This window comes from Equus asinus, chromosome 7 (assembly GCF_041296235.1).
Source record: "Equus asinus isolate D_3611 breed Donkey chromosome 7, EquAss-T2T_v2, whole genome shotgun sequence".
In the NCBI taxonomy this organism is placed as follows: Eukaryota; Metazoa; Chordata; class Mammalia; order Perissodactyla; family Equidae; genus Equus; species Equus asinus.
The window spans coordinates 57,219,290-57,239,497 of NC_091796.1; the positions used below are offsets into that span (position 1 = coordinate 57,219,290).

General features: G+C 41.9%; 1 protein-coding gene across 41 annotated transcripts in view; it reads left to right on the plus strand.

The window, feature by feature from the left end:
- The window catches only part of LDLRAD4 (low density lipoprotein receptor class A domain containing 4), a 428,527-nt gene that overhangs the window by 232,206 nt on the left and 176,113 nt on the right, over positions 1-20,208 (plus strand). For 5 of the 41 annotated variants that reach the window (XM_070513524.1, XM_070513534.1, XM_070513526.1 and 2 more), the window contains one exon: positions 12,506-12,567. The exons of the other annotated variants lie outside the window; for them this stretch is intronic. The gene's annotated coding sequence lies outside the window, so the exon portion shown is untranslated. The remainder of the gene's footprint in view (positions 1-12,505; positions 12,568-20,208) is intronic. 41 annotated transcript variants of the gene reach the window in all.

Sequence of the window (20,208 nt, forward strand, 5' to 3'; positions counted from 1 at the left end):
GATCCACTGGACTTTTTTTCCATTTCTTCTTTCACTGCTAGTCTTTTTCTGCAGTTGATAAGGTTGATCATACCCTTTTTGAGATTATCCATGCCCTTGGGTCACAGGATCTGCAGCTGACTGGTCTCGCTGGACACCTCCAGCTGTTCCCTCTCTTTGGCAGCTCCTCTGTCCCCTAGGTTTCAGCCTTTAGCCCACAATTCTCACTCCTTGCCCTTGCCTGGGTAATTCCAGACACCACATGCCATCAAAACCACCCCCATATTTTTATCTCTAGCCTGACCAAAGTGTCCAACTGCTTGTAAGCCCTCTTCCAAGCCTCTCAAACTCTGAGCATTCAAAGGTGAATCAATTTTTTCTCCTTCCACCCCCAGACCAATTCCTCCTTTGGTATTTTCTGTTTTGGTATTTAGTGTTTTGACCATCTGCTAGGTATATCAATTTGGTCACCCTTGCTGACCCCCTCTCCATAACCAAAAAAAATTTCTCCTACGTGGAACCCTGTAGCACTTTGTGCCTCTCTTTAAGATGTTGTCGGTTCTGCTTGATCATTACATGTGTACAGGCATACCTTGGTGATATTGCGGTTTCAGTTCCAGATCTCTGCAATAAAGCGAATATCACAATAAAGTGAGTCACATGACTTTTTTGGTTTCCAAGTACATATAAAAGTTATGTTTACACTATACTGTAGTCTGTTAAGTGTGCCATAGCATTGTGTCTAAGAAAACAACGTACATACCTTAAAAATACTGTATTGCTAAAAAATGCTAACCATCATCTGAGCCTTCAGCGAGTCATAATCTTTTTGCTGGTGGAGGGTCTTGCTTTGATGTTGATGGCTGCTAACTGATCAGGGTGGTGGTTGCTGAAGGTTGGGGTATCTGTGGCAACTTCTTAAAATAAGACAGTGAAGTTCTCTGTATCTGTTGACTCTTCCTTTCATGAACATTTCTCTATAGCATGCAGTGCTGTTTGATATAGCATTTTACCCAAAGTAGACCTTGTTTAAAAATTGAAGTAAATCCTCTCAAAACCTGCTGCTGCTTTATCAACTGAGTTTATGTCATGTTTGAAATGCTTTGTTGACATTTCAACAGTCTTCACAGCATCTTCACCAGGAGTATATTCTATCTCAAGAAATCACTTTCTTTGCTCATCCATAGAAGCAACTCCTCATCTGTTCAAGTTTTGTCATGAGATGGCAGCAATTCAGTCCCATTTTCAGGCTCCACTTCTGATTCTAGTTCTCTTGCTATTTCCACCACATGTGCAGTTACTTCCCTCACTGATGTCTTGAACTCTTCAAAGTCACCCATGAGGGTTGAAATCAGCTTCTTCCAAACTCCTGTTAATGTTGATATTTTGATCTCTTCCCATGAATCACAAATGTTCTTAATGGTATCTAGAATGGCGAATCCTTTCTAGAAGGTTTTCAATTGACTTTGTCCAGATTCATCAGACAAATCACCATCTATGGTAGCCATAGCCTTACAAAATATATTTCTTAAGTAATAAGACTTGAAAGTCGAAATTACTCCTTGATCCATGGGCTACAGAGTGGATGTTATGTTGAAAACAATGTTAATCTCATTATACATCTCCATCAGAGCTCTTGGGTGATCCGGTATGTTGTCAGTGAGCAGTAATATTTTGAAAGGAATCTTTTTTTCTAAGTAGTATGTCTCAACAGTGGGAATAAAATATTCAGTAAACAATGTTGGAAATAGATATCCTGTCATTCAGGCTTTGTTGTTTCATTTATAGAGCACAAGCAGAGTAGATTTAGCATCATTCTTAAGGCCCCTAGGATTTTTGGAATGGTAAGCAAGTACTAGCTCCAACTTAAAGTCTCAGGCTACATTAGCCCCTAAGGAGAGTTAGCCTGTCCTTTGAAGCTTTGAAGCTAAGCATTGGTTTCTCCTCTCTCCTCTCTAGCAATAAAGGTCCTAGATGGCATCTTCTTCCAATATAAGACTATTTAGTCTACATTGAAAATCTGTTGTTGAGGGTAGCCACCTTCATTAATGATCTTTGCTAGATCTTCTGGGGAACTTACTGCAGCTTCTGCATCAGCACTTGCTGCTTCCCCTTGCACTTTTATGTTATGGAGATGGTTTCTTTCCTTAAACCTCATGAACCAACCTCTGCTAGCTTCACATTTTCTTCTGCAGCTTCCTTACCTCTCTCAGCCTTCCATAAAATTAAAGAGAGTTAAGGCCTTGCATTGGATTAGGCTTTGGCTTAAGGGAATGTTGTGGCCGGTTTAGTCTTCTATCCAGACTCCTAAAACTTTCTCCATATCAGCAATAAGGGTGTTTTGTTTTCTTATCATTCTTGGGTTCACTGGAGTAGCACTTAATTTCCTTTAAGATCTTTTCCTTTGCATTCACAACTTGGCTAACTGGTTGGCACAAGAGGCGTAGCTTTCAGTTTGTCTCAGCTTTTGACAAACCTTCCTCACTAAGCTTAATCATTTCCAACTTCTGATTTAAAGTGAGAGACATATGACTCCTCCCTTTCACTTGAACACTTAGAGGCTATTGTAGGGTTATTAACTGGCTGAATTGCAATATTGTTGTGTTTTAGGGAATAGGGAGGCCAGGGGAGAGGGAGAGAGAGATGGGGGAATGGTCAGATGGTGGCGCAGTCAGGACATACATGTTTATTAAGTTCGCAGTCTTATATGGGCCTGGATCATGGCACCCCCAAGACAATTACAATAATAACATCAACGATCACTGATCACAGATCACCATAACAAATATAATAATGATGAAAAAGTTTGAAATATTGTGAGAACTACCAAAATGTGACACAGAGACATGAAATGAGCAAATGTTGTTCGACAAAAGGCACCAATTGGCTTGCTCAGTGCAGGGTTGCCACAAGCCTTCAATTTGTAAAAGATACAGTATCTGTGAAGCATAATAAAGCAAATCACAATAAAAGGAGATATGCCTGTACAAGTATAATTCTCACTAGATATTAAGCTCTTTGAAGACAGGGGCTATGCTTACATTTTTGGAAGCTCTGACACTCCTAACATACATGGACTGTACATATGGACGCTTGAAAAATATTTATTGAATTGAATTGGAAACCATTTATCCTTTGTCTGCTACTTCCCAGCATGCTGTAAGCATGGTCTTCAGTTGAACAGTGCCTGTAAGGATTTCTTCTGTAGCCCTAGTGCCTTCGATACTGCATGGCACATATAGCAGGTGCATGGCATGTGTAGCATATAGTACATAGCCTATACAGCACACAGTGTATGGCATATATAATGTATGGTATGTGTCATATATAGCATAAACTACACGGCATATATAGCATAAGGCGCATGGCCCTGTAAATATTTGCTGAGTGAATGGATGAATGCGATTATTTTCGAAAACTCAAGTCTGACCAGAGGATGAAAAAAATTTTTGTTTTGCATGGCTTAGTGTCCTGCTAGTGAAACTGGAGGGTTGAAAATAACCTATACAGTCATAGCAGCCTACATGATAGAACACAGAAAGAAGATGACATAAGGTACATCCCCTCAAATTGTCTGTCATTACAGTGTATATTTAGTTACTATAAACACCTAAACTAACCAGAGTATAAGCCTACTCTGGTGTAAATTGTTTATTCTGCTTCCAATAGCGTGATAGATTTTTACTGTGCTTTACTGGGGTCAGGGTTTCCCAACATGGCAACCCTTGAGAGACAAACCTTTGACTTCTGAATATCCATATGCTCTATAGGAAGGGCTGGTTCATGCCAAGCCTAGTGATGTGAAATGCTTCCTGCTGGGCACTAAAGAAGTATGAGTATATGCAAGAGTATGTGAGTCTCTGTGTGGTGTGTGTGCACGAGTATGTGTTGGGTATGTGAGCATGTGAGTGTGTCTGAGTGTGGGCATGGTATGTAGCTTCAGTTACTTGATTGATTAGTCCTCCCAGGTCAGGTCCCCATTTTGTGCCAGTGTATCCCTGGCACCCTGGGTTTCATATTGCTACTGAGAGAACATATTTTCCTGTGGATACAATGTTATAAACAGTGTTATAAACTGTGGTTAGGTTCCCAGGCTGGTCCTACAATTTGTTTAAACTACAGAGTACAGTATCAGGCCCTGAGTTCCAAATCTGAAGTCACCACTCACTGACTGTGGCCTTAGGCAAGTTACTTAACCTCTTTATACCTTGATTTTCTCATTTGTAAGATGAAGATGATAATATTGGTATCTCCCTCACAGGGTTCTTCTCAGGATTTAATAACATAGTTTAGGTGAAGCAATTAGAATAATGCCTGGTATGTAGTAAATGCTCAATAAATATTATTACATTTACAGCCCTGTGTCTTTATTTGCTGTCTTTTAAAATGTATTTTGGAATAATTTTCAAACTTAGAATAAAGTTATAAAATTTATCCTTTTTATTATTGTTTCTGTATATTTACATTTTAATTTTTGTGAACCAATTCAGAGTAAGTTTCAGACATCATGTCTCTTTACCTCAAAATACTTCAACGTATATTTCCAAAGAAAAAGACATTTTCTTCTGTAACCAGCGTTTAGTTACCAAAACTCAGGAAATGTGATGTTGCTGCAGTAATATTTTCTAACACACAGTCCACATTAAACTCTTGCCAGTTGCCTTAGTCATGTCTGTCATAGCAGTTTGTGTTTCTCAGCAGAGCTTCAATGGACGAGTGCAGGAATACTCTGGGGAGGAAGCTGTGCTAGGAGACCACTTAGACCATCCCAGCCTTAACCTGTCTTTATCATCTTGAATGTTCAAGAACAGGAGTGCATACCAGGAGCTCACCAATCCTGTTTTTTCACCCTTTTCCGTTCCCATGTATCTTATCATCACTTAGTTAAAGATGAAGTGGCCACACTGCTCCCTTTGTTTGATGACTAGGTGTAAGGAGTTTATCTGAAGGCCTGCAGCTTCTTAGAGATGGAGATGAGATAGGCAGGTTGCTGCCATTTGCTGAGTGCCAGCTCTTTACGTGCATCATTCCATTTATCTCTCAAAATCACCCTAGAAAGTTTTCATAGGAAACAGTGCTCAGAGAGGTTAGGTAATTTATTCAGGGTCACACAACTAGAACATGCTGCCCTTGGGAATTGAACTCAGGCTGTGGTTTTGTTTTTGCTTCTGGCTGTTGTTTTCCATGATATTTTTCCAAGTAAGATAAGGATTTACTCATCAGTTTTTAAAGGTTTATAGGATTTGAAGGGTGGAGATCAAACCATCTATTAATATGAAGGCCCATAGAAGTGAGTGCATTGAGAGCAACTGTTTATATGTAAATTTTTAATTGATATATAGATGATGATACTCTTGGTTACATCCTGGATTTTTGAATAGATTACAAAAAATTAACCCAGGAGCCCCAGTGTATCCAGGATCATTGGTTTTGTTGAGTTCCTTTGGGTTTCCTCTACTAATTGATTAATTAATTAATCCTTTCTTCAATTCCTCCCAGGCTGTGTACTATTTACATGACCTGGGGGAAGTCAGTTCCCCTCTCTGTTTTACTTTCTCTGTCAGGAGGGTGAGTGTGATGCCAGCTTTGCTCAAGCTTGGTGGTACACAATGAACGGAACGACTCTATTTCTGCCATTACTCTCCCTCCTTCACCTGCTGTGAGCACCAAGCACCCTCCTTGGCCAAATATGAGCTTTCTAGCCCTAGACCCCTAATTTTCCGATGGATCTTGTATGAATGCTGTGCTCCCTTCAGACTCAGCTGTGCTGGCAGAGGAGTGGGCCTCTTCCTGCTTCCTGGGCCCTTAGGTGCTCAATGGATTAGACTTTTGATGTTGCTGACTGCAGGAAGGGTGGGACAAGGGTCTTCCAGTGTGTTTTGTTGTGTCCAGAGCATGGTAGCGTAGGAGTGGAATGGGCTCTGAATGTTCCACTTGCTTAATTCTGGCCTAGGCCAATAGTAGAGGCTGCTTTCAGTGAATCAATCTGTTCTGCAGGCAGTGTGTATTCTTTTGACAGGGCTCCCTGCACCCCTTTTCAACTTAAAAAAAGAATCCATGGCAAAACAGTTATTGACTTGTGTGAAAATGATCCAAGATGGTATTTAAAACAAGATGAGGGAGGAGGCTATGCATCTCTTCACCTGAGCCCAGTCGAGTTGTGGGTTGTTGCTGTCAACAGATTTCTACCTGCGTGTGTTTTGTGGGGTGAGCCACAGAGGAAGTGCTGGCAGTGCTCACCCTCCTCCTCCTCTGCCGAAGAGGAGGGCCCCTCCCCTGCCCACCTCTTTGGTCTGCTGCCTTTGTTTCTCCAAGACAGTTTTCTGATCATTTAAAATCTTGTAGGGTCTTGAAAGGCAATTCTGCCTTTTCAAATAAACAAAGGCAGAGAACAAATGGGAGGGAAAGTTTCAATAAACCTTAGGCATCATTTCCTCTTGCTGTGACACTAAATTTACGTGGATAAAAACAACCTCTTAGATTTACATTTTGATTCTGTTACTGCTTTCATGTGTGTGGGGCTGTCCCACCTCAGATGAAATTTATCCACTTCTTTAAATATTTAGTAGTCTAGCGTGGATGTTAATGAAAGTCTGGCAGTGCTATTTTGAGAATTGCAACAATGATAGTAATTTTCAGTGTCAGATTCCTGCTTTGCAAAGGGAGAGAGAGATGGGAGGAGGAGGAGGGAAAAATGGTTTCAGTTCTAATAGAGTTTGCCATCCGCTGGGCCGTGCCAGACAGATGGGTCATGAATACTGTCTAGACACTCTCTGCCTGAGCGAAGCCCTGGTCTCTAAGGACACGCAATGAGACGCCGGCTTAAGTAACTGGGGAAAGTCAGGGCAGGCTCTCCTGTAATCAGATAGAAATCAATGCCAATCCTGCTTCCTGGGGGAGGCCAGGGTAGGAGGTGGGTGGGTGAGAGGTTAGATGGAGAGGGGATGTTAAGAGAAAACGCCCTCTGTTACTGATCAATTTTAGTGCAAACTTGACTAATATTAGGCATTAGGGAGAGTGTGAAAGGAGAGTTGTAGTATGATAATGTTATTGATTTAAACTGTACTCCACCACAGAATACAGAATGATTTAATTCAGACATGGTCCTTGAAAAGCTGCAGAAGAGCAGAAAAGGAGGACTTCTTGTTGGGTCGTTAAAAGAAGAATGCAGAGCATGGAGTGACCTGTATTAATTGTGTGTATTGATGAGCCTGGTGCTGCTTCACTTGAGACTGTCTGTCCTGACCATTTTTCAGGGTTTAGTCTCTTAATTAAGAAGGGTTTTAGAGACTCAACTGGCTTGTTTTCATTTCTGATGAATCTCTGAGAACTTTCCCAAGCTGGGTCTTATCACAATCAGCTCTGCTAATGATGCTGTGGGAAATGAGGTAAAAATCTCAAGAGTCCCCTGCTTAGCTGCACTCCAGTACCTGGCCACTTTCTGCTGGTCGTTTTACACAGTATTTCCTCAGAGCCAGGAATGGTGCTTACATGAGGGTGTGTTGCTATCAGGATGAAATTATAGGGGAATGTGAGGGGACCAATGGCAAGAAGAGCATGACTCAGCTCAGCTTGGGGGGCTTCATTGTTGGGCTTACTGTCATTAGTCATATATTTGCCTTGGAAAAATTACCCAAGAGAGTCTATAGTCAAGCTTGGAAGGGACCATCTTTGAGTAATCACAAAAATAAAGCTGAAATTAACCATCATGTGATGTGTCTGTACTACAGAGATGGAGTGGCTTTGAATGAGTTAACCATCCGGGCTCCTAGCTCTTTTAGTCAGGTCTCAATGGAGACACTAGCATAGGCTTTTAATTTGGAAAAAACTCCAACAACCTAAATTTAGCAATAATCATTTTTTCACTCCTTCATCCATTCTTGTTATATCATAAGAGCTAACAGCAGAGGGAAAAGTAGATGATTTTTGTTTCTTTCTTCCCAGAAAGAAAAAGAAATCAAAGATGAAAAATATTTTTAAAGTACACAATTCTGGAGAGGAAAGAAAGAAATCTGTGTTTAAGAGCTGCAGCTATAAGCAGCAAGCAATTCCATCCTTGTTCCAAAATAGCTCCTCAGAAATATTGCCGAGGTCATCCTGAAGGTACAGCGGTCTTTCAGAAAGGCATCTTCTTTCCTTAAAACTCTTGCCTGCTGTCCCAATCAGACTCTTATACTTAGTGCATAAAGTCTCCCACCCTTTGAATAATCTATAAGGAACATCCTTTTGTGGCAACAAGGTGCAATGTGGGGGCGCAATGCCAGCTTATACTGATAGCCTCAGGTGTCCGGAAGGCAAACCATAACACTTGGCAGAATGCCAACTTCTCTTGGTTCTGTTCCCTTACAATCAGAGAAACAAAAATACACATCTGCCTGTTTCAAAGACTCCAGAGATTTTGTGGGGTGACCCATGGGCATGTGTATGTGCATTGTCTAGGAGAATATGGTATTATTCCCCCTTTCTGAGAAAAGGTACCTCCCCTCCCATTGGTGCCCACCTGTTCTGGAATGGGCACCTGGGCGTATTACCCCCTTATCTTTAATCGGGTTCTGGGCTTCCGTTATTTGTGTGATTCTAAAAAAATGGAAGAAAAAGGAACTTGAGCTAAACCTTTGACCCTTTTCTCCTTACATCTTGGGGGAAAGGCCCAAGTATTGTTCTGGTAAGGTGCAGCAGTGGAGTGTACTCAGACTGGAAGCCTTTGCAACCAGTCTGAATTTGAAGCAGGCAGCAGGTTGAAGCCCAGTGGAGGCTCTCCCTATTGTAGGGGTAGTGGCTGAGCCAGGCAAGGAAAGTTATTTACCTTCTTTGACTTGATTTACGTCTATGTCTATGACTTAACATAATTTTCTACAGAAGCGCAACCAAAGAAAATGCACACCTCAGAGAGACCTCCCCTCTTGCTGTTACATACGCTTAGAAGATAGAAATGTCTAGTGTTATCAAATTTATGGGGACAGAGCTTGGCATGAAACCAAGTTTTTAAATGCCAATCTGACCTTAAAAGGTGGAGAGGAGGGCCAGGCCGCTGGTGCAGCGGTTAACTTCACACGTTCTACTTTGGTGGCCTGGGGTTCGCTGGTTCGGATCTCAGGTGCGGACATGGCACTGCTTGGCCAGCCATGCTGTGGCGGGCGTCCCACATGTAAAGTAGAGGAAGATGGGCATGGATGTTAGCTCAGGGCCAGTCTTCCTCAGCAAAAAGAGGAGGATTGGCAACAGTTAGCTCAGGCCTAATCTTCCTCAAAAAAAAAAAAAGGAGGTCATTGAAGGTTTTTGAGTAAGAGAGTGAGGCTATGCTACAAAGCAATTATGTGCATGAATGTCCTTAGAGATCACCTAGCTCTGTACCCTACTTTATAGACAAAGTCACAAAAAGAGTCACTGGCAGAGACCCTGATATGTCTGCTTCCTATCTCTTAGGCCAGTTTTCTTTCCACTGTATGATGTCCTCACACTAACTTCTCAGATTAGGCAGTGAGAGGGAAAGACAAAGAATAAAGAGGGAGTCACCTGGAAGGACCCTTCCCCACAGAATAGGTGGCCTTTAGGTGAAGTCAATGTAAACTCCACGAGGGCACAGACGCAGAAACATAACTGGGAAGGTTATCAGAGGGGGCAGGCCCCCAGTCACCACAATTGGGACCTTTTCAACAGTTTGTGAAGATAGTCATAATGCTGTGATAATTGTTAAGGTTATTTAAAAAAAGGAATTTGGAGGAGTCAGTGTGAAAGCCACATCAGGAGATGAATAGATAGATAGTTAGTGTGTGCCTCAGCCTGGAGGTGTACCCCAGTTTGGAGTGTCTCCCAGTATGTGGCCTGCTCTGCCTCTGCAGCCCACCTCTCATTGCTGTAATCTCAGGGCCCAGTGCAGCGCCTGATAGCCCTCAGGCTGTCACTGCTGTGAAAGGAAGAAGGGAGGGAGGGAGAGACTGCGGTCATTTCAGGGCAGAGGGATGTCTTGGAGAGGCCAGTTGGTGACTCTAGGGGAGGAGGAGGACGCCATGAGCAAGTCTAGAGGGGTAAGCGATCCACCATAGAGAAAGGGAAAAGCTTCCTCCTGGGAGACTTGGGTGAAACCTGGTGCTGAGGTGGAGATCCTCACCAAACTGAAGAGGAGGAGGAAGGAAGATTACCTCATGGGACGGATCTTTGCAGTACAGGTAGTTGGGGTCTTCTCCCACCAGTCAGCTTGGGGCTGGGGAGTTGGAAAAAACACTAACGTAGGAAGGATCCACAGTCATAGTAGTCAACATGTGGTCATACTTTGCAACTTTCTTTAAAAAAATTTCTTTTTTAAATTTCAACTTTATTGAGGTGTCATTGACAAAATTGTAAGATATTTAAAGTGTACATCATGGTGATGTGATATATGTGTATATTGTGAAAAGATTCCCTCCATCTGGTTAATTAACACATCCATCACCTCACATATTTATCTTTTTTGGTTTTGTTTTGGTGAGAACATTTAAGTTCTGCTCTCCTTAGCAAATTTCATTTGTACAATACAGTGTTATCAACTATGGTCACCCTGTTTTACATTAGATAGTTCAGGCCTTGTTCATCTTATAGCTGAAAATTTGTTCCTTTTACCAACTTCTTCCTATTTCTTCCACCCTCTCACCCTCTGGGGTGCATGTATGTGTATGTGAGTGAGCATGTGTGTCATGGGATTTTATTGTGTGCAAATGTAACATTGTGCATTGTATTTGAGAAAAGATGTAGGGTCCATCTCTTTTCCCCTTTGAAAACAAGTGATGGACTTTGTTTTGCTTTGCTGCTGGTATGTTTGTGGTGTGTGTTCATATGCATGTATTATGGAAATCAGGAGACTTTTGAATTGTCATAGTGTTACATAGAAATTTTGGGTATAATCTTCAGAAGGGGCAGGACCCTTAATGATATTTTTCTCGGAGGCCCAGCACTGAAACTTGTGTTTATCATGGGATGACAATGGATTTGTGCATTACTTGTGTCACAGGAACGAGTTAGAATACAGAATCATCAGCTCTGCTACTCTCTGCAGTGACCTTGGTTTGTTAGCACCTTGGGCCCTGGTTTTCTGGGCCTGCTGGCACAGGAGGCAGTTTTGATCCCTAGAGCCCCTTGTGGCTCAAAAAAGCATCTGAATCAGTGACTTTTTCTGTTATCGACTTGAATGAGATAAATATTGGACACAACATTTTTTCAAGAGAGGTGTTTCTTTCTAACTAATATAATTATTTTCAGGGTTTTGAGAGAGGTGTTCATCAGGGCAGAAAATGTCTGCCAGTGTCAGCTAAAATTAGACCCTCCCCCTGTGTGATCAGCTCATCTGTTCATTACAAACTGCCAGGTGCTCCATCTGCCTTTCTCACTGTTACCCCTTCTCATTACCTTGCAACCTCATCCCCAATATTGCTGTGTAATCTGTTCACTGGGGACACTAATGACGCAATGTGTGAATCCAGAGTCTGGCACCTAGTAGCACCTTGATAGAGAGCTGTGATTGCAGCATTAAAATATGCTAACAAGCTGCAGGAGCTAATGGGCACTGCTTTTACACTGCACATGTTCATTTGGTGCTATTGCCGAATGTGGGGACAGAATAGGAGGGTGCGCTGTTCATATCCCAGTGTTTTGTGGGGGGGGGGGGTTGTTTATTGCAGTGTTATTCTCTGAAAGGGCCCTCCTGTCTCCTTTATAAAGTGTGCTGCCTTTCTGCAGCTACGATAATAGAAGAACCCCCTTTAGTTAGGGAGAATGAGCAAGAGAACAGAGTTCACATGAAGGAGGAATGTTAACGATAATGATAGGAAGCAGTCATTTGATTAAAATAAATTAGGTTTTATCTTGTTATGGTTAAATTTTACCTAGGTGGAGTTTCTGAGCTCTAGAAAGAGTTCTAAATGTGTTACATAAATGTGTAAAAGAATTCCATTATACCACATTTAAAGGGATGATTTAAGTGCATTAAATTAAATTTTAAATATATAGAATTTTGAATTTCTGGGTTACAGTTTTGTCCTGAATTTGCTTCCTGACTTATATTAACAAATGCCTCTGTTCTGTTCATAATCTTTGCTCTTATTAATACTAAGACTCACCCTTGGCTCTTCCCTCCACTTACTTGCTTGCTCTCACTTTGCAGAAGTCAGTTGGGTGAAAAACATACTCAGTTAGTGGAAAAGATAGCTGGATACTATCTGCTGTACATGGCTGGTGGTATTTGTCCAAATTGAAGGATTACTCTCTGCAAGAGGGTGGCAGGAGGACATGCCTAGCCTACAATGGGAGTTCACCTAAGCCACAGGTGCAGGCAGCTGGCAGAGGTGAGGTAGGCAGAGTGCTGAGTGCCAGGGCACTCAAGGCTCAGGCTGACACACAGTGGACCTTGTCCAGAAGGTGCTGGGGAGCAGGAAAGCACTGGTTCCTATGATAGATGCTGTTATATTGGATGTTTTGTGTTGCCTTGGAGATCATAGCACGCTGAGTTCAGAGATATAGGTCATAATCATTTATATATTCCTTCATTCATCAGATATCCCACTCGGGTATGCACTTTGCTGGATCCCCCAAAGCAAGACCAGGATGTGGAACCTAGTAAGTATTCAATGAGTATTTGTTGAAAAGATTCATATGCACCAGTCACTGTGCTGGGCAATTCAAATTGTGTAAGACTTGGCAGGCCTTACCTACAAAGGATGTAAAGTAAACCAGTGCTGGGATACCTGTACACACACCCCCCCCCGCCCCAGAAAGGAGGAGTGGGTACTGCTGGTGAGGGGCCAAGAGAAGCTCGGCAGACGACCAAGCATGCTGAAGCGCATCTTGGCACCTGGATCAGGGTTTCTCCAGGCTTGGTAGGCAGGTCATTCTACCCAGTGGGCATTTAGGCAGGGAACTCCAGGTCTCCAAGCTTTTCAAGGGCCCACACAAATGTTGGAAACCTGAAAAAAATGGTACTGCCTTTATGATAGGAAAAAAACTGCAAAATTGAAATGAACACTTGTAATTAAATGTCAGCAGTACATAAAAGCACGTCAACTAGTCAACTATGATTCATTGTCTTATGTGGGATGTGGGTGTGCTTCAGTGGTTTAGGGTGCGTCTGTGAGGCCTCTGCAGATGCTGACGTGACCCTGGGCAGCCTGTGGTGAGAAGAGGCTGGAGCCTGCAGTGACACCTGCACCTGATTGAGAAGGTGGAGAAATACCAGGAGCTTTTCAGCATTATTCCATAGCCCGGGCATGCCCTCCTCACCATGCCTTGTGTCCTCACTCTTCATGGAGGAGTTGGGCTCAGTTACTTTGTGCACCTGTTTAAGACAGGAGAGGAAGAGCAGGTACAGAGATGCAACCCCTTTACAACTGGAACAGACCATGTGTCTGCTCCCAGGTAAGCTGCCCAGGAGCTTGGCTGCCCACCTCCTCTTCATCTGTGTTCAGCCCCACACTAGGCGGCAGTCGAGGAGTGTTAGCACAGACATCCCTGAAAATGTGAACTGAGCAGTAAATATTTATGGAGAGAAGAGCCTGCTATGTGATAGCAGGATGAATAAAGCTAGAGTTCCTGCTCTCCCAGAATTTATAGTTGGGCTTAGGCAGTAAGATGCATCTTACCGTTGAAGCACAACAGCAAAGTGAGGGCATGGTAAGTGCCCATCCCCTTATGGACTGCCCCTAACCCCTCATTTGGGCATTGCTGTGCTTCCTCCTCAGTTCCACCTGCACAGGAAGGTTTGCTCTGGTCCTAGAACCCAGCCTGCCAGGCTGGCCCAGGCACATACCAGGATTATCTTCACAAGGCAGGACCCTCTTCCCACGCGAGAGAGGAGAAGACATCCCTTCACCTGAAGAACACAACAGTAGGGTAGCTGCCAAGGGGGACTTTGAAAGAGAAATGGTTCCCAACAGTGTGATGGATGGCACTCTGTCAACCTATATATATGTATCAGGAGCGTTATTCTCCTGGGATCTCTCTTTACAGTAGGATTCATGGCTAATATGTCTCATGTGCAGTCAAGGTCACTAATATATAGTTGAGGGAACTATATAAAGTGCTTTGCTGTGTAGTGGGAAACTCATCATAGGTTCTAATTAAAACCACAGTCACCCCTCTCCTAGGCTTTTCTTAATACATCATTACAGTAATTTTGGAAGGATACTTTTCTACAACTTTTTTTTTTCTGCTTCCTACCTTCCCACACAGGAGTTAAACTTTGAAACACACATATACTCCCTCATCTTTTTTCCCTTCCCTCCCTCCACCCCACCGATCTGACTCCCTCCTTCACTTCTCTTTCTTCTTCTTTTTCTTCTTAAACTGGATAATGATGTCTGCTGTCTGTACTTGGGGCTGTTTGAAATGAAATGTAGAATGAAGGTTTCAGCAGAGGTGTTAAGGCACAGGGAATGAGAGCGTATCTCAGGGGCTGATAGAGATTTACAGAGGGTACACAGCCCTATAACGGTGGCTCCCTAATACACCAGAAGAGGAAGGCCACACTGGGAGTCCACTAACACCTGCCTGCCAGCTCAGGTCCTGGCCTTTGTCTTTTTGGGGTTCTTTCAAACACTGTGGGCAGCTGCCACAGAAGTTGATAAAGACTTTGAGAAGTGGGGTGTGGTCTGAAATGAACACAGACACAAAGTGGGGAGTGACAAAGGGTGTGTGATGTGTGTATGTGTGGGGTGTGTGTGTGGCTGTACGTGCCTGTAGTTTATATTTTTGTTTATTTAAAAATAGCATCCTGATGTTCTAAATTGCAAGATTGGAAGATCCCTTAGAATCCTGAGATGGCTTTTTCAGTGACTGAGCCTCACTTATAATGTTCTAGCAACCATCTTCTCTGAATGCAGCTCTATATCACTTTGAGCAGAGGTCCCACCTTGAGTAATTCTTCTTGGACATCATTTACTAGAGAGCAATGAGAGAAAACCAATATGGTTTTTCCTTCCTTTCTTAAACACTCAACTCCAGGAACCTTATATAAAATACCCAATCATTATCTTTGCCTTCAGTTGAAATGGGAGAATCAAATTGCCCTCTTTCCTACAATGGGAAATATCACCTATTACAGAAGATGCCTGTGGACTCATTCCTACAGGATGTAATGGGTGCGCAAGAAAGAGAACAAGGGAATGAGTCATAAAAATTTCATCTCAAGCTCTCTCTTTGATGTTTTTCCTTTCTCCAATCCTCTAGCTCCTCCATGGTGTGAATTTTCTTTTTGGCAACTGTCTTAACAAATTCTTTGGATGTGATTCTTGCATGTTAATGAACTGTAGGTTTTCTATCTGTTCGAAGAATGTATGTGTTGGATGTGGTAAGGTCAAGTTGGTGTGGCCATAGGAGGTGAAGAGAACGAGGCTTGGAAAGAAGTTTATTATACTCACAGGTCCAAGAGAAGGAGTCACTGCATGCCATGCAGGGCCACAGGAGAAAATGTCGGAGTAGAGGCAGAAGAGAAAAGTGAGGGGCGAGCGTGGGCCACAGCCTTTATTGGGGTTTTTGTGGGAAAGTCAAGGCAGGTCAGGGTAAACAGTTTAAGATTGGCTAGTTGGCAGGCTTTGGGCTATAGGGGTGGTCTTTAGTTGCCTGGTACCTGGCCCTGGCAGAGGAGTATTGCCTCCACGAGTATATGGGCCAGGTAGAGGAGGTCTGGCTCTGGATTGGTTAGTTTGCGCATCAAAGGTGTGCTCCAGGCTGAGCCCTTGGCTATCTCAAAGCATTGGCTAGCCCTGGGAGGGTCAGTCACTCCCCAGCTGGAAAAATTTTTTAAGATGTCAAAATATCATAATATACAGAAAACAAAAAATATATACAATACACTATCACTGTATGGAGAAAAATATAAGTATTGTATTAACAAGTCACACCTTTAAAAATATTATTTATAATGTATAAATTTGGGGCAAAACAAATATATTTGTTAACACAAAGGGCATTTAACAAAATGCTTTTATTGCATTGATTTTAGACATTTATTAATAGAGGACTAGAAAAACTGAAATTATAATATGTATAAGAATATTTATTGAAAGGTTATTTTATTATAACTGTACAGTAAAAAATCTTTCTCAATTTCTCAAAATGCAATCACTGGTTCTCTTGTGGAAACCATAGTGCTTTTGGTGTCATTTTTGATAGTTTAGTGTACAGTTGAACGAATATTGGTGGCACTAGATGAATGGATGATAAATTACAGTAGTATATTTTTAAGATTACGAAGAAAGCAAAAATATTTGTGAAATGAGCCTGTTTGTTGGTCTATTTTTTATTCAGAGCCCCGGCAGTCACTGCTTCCAATATATGATTCTTTTGCTTTCCATGTGCATGTCTAACAGGTCTCCTTATAGGAGTGCCAGTCATCTCACAAGTTCTTTCCATTGTTAGAAGAAACATGTTCTTGTTTGGCTCCCAGCATGCAGGCGAAGAATTGCATGTTTCACTTGCAATACTTGAATACATCTTCCAAGAACCAAGACTTCTATGAGAAGCCTTCTCATAGGCTGCTAGGCAGGAGATGGGTCCAAAGTCTAGGTGGAAAATGTATCCTGTGGTCTGGGTTACGGTATAAATACATAATTACTAAAATGACCAATTTGTAGGGGATTGAGGGGCTGGCAGGAGTTTTGCTTGAAAAGGGGATACTAGATTTTAGAAATGGTTAAAACTTACACCTCTTACTGCGTGTCTTTCTCTGAGCGTGCTCTACCCATAAGAGAGTGCTGCTTCCCCAGTGGGCTGCACTGCCGGCTTCCTCTACCGCTTCCTGCACAGCTCTGCCCTTCTTCCTCTGAGCAGCTTTGGGTAAGGTGCTCCTGGGAAGGCCAGCGGAGCAACTATCATGGTATCTGAGCCATTTTAGATTCCTAATGGGTTGACTTCTTTTTCTTTCTTTCTTTTCATTGTGCTACTTTATCACTCTGTGGATTCGTCTAACCTGTATCATGTTGGATTTTAATTATTTATTTAATTACTCCTCTTCTAGATTATGAGTAAATCCCTCCAGGATAGGGTCTGTGTTTTATTCGTTTGTAGACCCTCAATGTCCTGCACAAAGCCTACCACATAGTAGACGCTCAATGTATGTTGATTTTGACATAATATTCATAGATATACACACATTATATACAAGTCAGTTATAGACACATATATTTATTATAATTTTATTTTTGTAAACTATTCCTATAAATGAGAAAACAATATTATATTTTCAGACATAAACTAATTTAGACTGTCAGTGTAGGTTTGGACCTCAATCTGAAGCTGAAGAACCTTAATAAATTGTAGGTCAGCAGAACTATGCCACCTGCTTTTCCTTGAACCCACATGGTTTCTTCTAAATTCTGTGGTTTACAGTGTTATCTAAAATTACTTCTACCCCTCCTTTGCCTTTTCTCTCATCTCCAAAGGTTCTTATCTTGGTGTCCTTCCTGGTTCACTCTAATGCCTCCCTCCAAAAGCTTCCCCAGTGCCCTCTACTGTAAGGAATTACTCTCAGCTCCATTCTCTTAGCACATGTGGCCTTCTCTTCTGCTTGTTTACTTATTTCAGTGCTTATCCTCCTGGCCTTCATGGTTATAAGCTCCCTGAAGGCAGGGAGCCATACCTTAGAGATCTTTCTATCCTGCGTAGTGCTGTGAATATGACTAGTATTTAATAAATGTTTGTTGATTGAGTGAACAAACTGATGAATATTTTTGGAAGACAATGTGTTCCAGCACCATAATCTTTGTCGTTATTGCATGCTCTAATGATTTCTTTGCCTTTCCTAATGGTGAGAGTTGTAAGGATTTCATGCATTTCTTTTTGAAAAGTGTAGTAATAGTGAGACTCCCAACTGGATCAAGAACACAGCATAAAGAACATGAAGGTCCCGAGTGGAGGGGACATAGGGAGGAGCTTGGTGGGTGATTCTAAGGCAGGAACAGTGGAACAAATCTACACAGTTGTGTTGACTCTGCATGACAAGCGATTCAAAATGCCATTCAGGCAAAATAAATTTAGCAACTAAGAAGGAAAGCTGCATGTTACTTTAAAAGTGCTTTGTCAGCATGTGTGATGTAAGGCTTAGCTCCACTTCTCTGGCTGAAGAAGGAGAATGGGTCTTTCTTATGCACATGTCATTTTTACAAGCATCATCTGGGGCTTCGTACTTGACCAGACTTGTGGCCAGGCTGGAGTGTGTGTGCCAGGTGAAATTAGACATATCTCCATGAGAGCAGTTCTGCACATATGTTGAAACATTCACTGCATTGTTTTGTTTAATTACATGTAAGGTATAGTAGGAAGAATAATGGTCCCTCAAAGATGTGCATGTCTTCATCCCTGGAATCTGTGAATATGTTACCTTAAATGACGAAAGGGACTTTACACATGTAATTACTTTAAGGACCTTGAGTTGCAGAAGTTACTCTGAACTATCCAGACAGACCCAAATGCGTGGGCCTGAAAAAGCAGAGAACCTTTCCTGGCTGTGGTCAGAGGCAGATGTGACAATGGAAGAAGAGTCAGAGAGATGTGATGTGAAAAGGACACAACCCACCATTGCTGGCTTTGAAGATGGAGAAAGGGGCTTTGAGCCACAGAATGTGGGCAGCTTCTAGAAGATGGAAAAGGCAAAGAAACATTCTCTCCTAGAGCCTCTGGGGAAGAACACGGCACTGCTGACGCCTTGATTTTAGCTCAGTAGGATTCATTTCAGACTTTGACCTCAAGAACTGTAGGATAATAAATGTGTATTTTAAGTCACTGAGTTTCTGCTAATTTGTTATAACAGCACTAGGGAACTAATACATATGGTCTTGCATATATAAAGTTTTCGTTTAAATAAAAAGAAGAAAAAATTCCAGTTCTGCAATTTCTCAGTGTTTACACTGTCTGAGAAATAGAGACATTTACATTAGCTCCAACTCTACAAATTTTAAGCCAACCTCTTCATTTTCATAAGCATTCCCTAAGTTTCTGCCTTAGGTCACACACTTGATCCAGCTCTGTATCATAGGTCATGTCACACAATGACAGAGAGGTGAATCTAGAACCACAGTCTCCTGAGTCCTCATTCATAGGTATTGTCATTTCACTGAACAATTTCTCAAGGTTCCTTTTGAAGAGGAATACTAAAGGGAGGTGTTTTACATGGATACAGTACATTAGAGGAGTGGAGATATATTTGAAAATAATAGTTAATTAATGTTAGTTCTCTAAATTGATAGTTTAGAGCAGTCCATTAGAGTGGACCCATATCATGTGCCCAATGTCATATGTGTCTTTTTTTTTTTTTGTATTTTCTAATAGATTTGCTGGGTAAAGAAAATTATGTTTGTCTTATGGGGAGATGCTGCTGTTGTGAGGGAACAAAAAAGGAGAATTAGAGATGAGGATATTTAAGGTAGAGAATTCATAGCTCCTGACTTTTTAGATCATGGACCTCTTGTCAGTAAAAGACTTTGAGGATAATCCCCATTTTATGCGTGTTTAATTATTTGAAAATTATACACATGTACTATTTTACAATTATAAACTTTATAAGATAAACACAAAATTATAGATTTTACCAAGAAATGAGATAGAAGAAATCTCATGTTTTCTTCCTACAGTGAATGAGTCACCCTGCTGAGGTGTGTGCCACTCATAGCAGATAGTACTGCTCTAGAAGAAGTCCTCCATAGCTTGCCCTCTGTGTGCCCCTAGGACCTTACTCAGCCTCCATTGGTGGCATCAACCTCCTCATCCATTATTATGAGTGATTAATGCTCCCTACCATGCCATATTGGAATGGATTGGTTTATTTTCTCTGTAAGTTCTGTGGGAGCAGATAGCTGACTTATCTTGTCCCCACTGAATGTCACAGTGCTTACCTACAAGAGGTGTTCCACGAACAACTGTCAAGTGAATGAATGGATGTATTCATGAATGCCAGACCACTATAGAAGATGAGAAGAGCCAGAGCTGGGTGTCTGGGGATGGGTACAGATAGCCTTGAAGAATGTTTGGGATTTTAAAAGTCGTGGGGAGCGCTGAGGAGGTGTAGGGGGGCATTATAAACAAACGCAAAGAAGAGCCAGGAAGACTTGAAGAACAGAGACACTAAGTTTACTGAAGGAGAGTGGAAAGTTCTCACAGTAAAGGAAATTATGAAGAAGGGTTTGAAGTCAATTGTTTAATTAGTTAACGTAGTTAAGCTTCATTCTGTAGAAACTACATAAAGTTTTTGAGCAGTGCACTAACATCGTA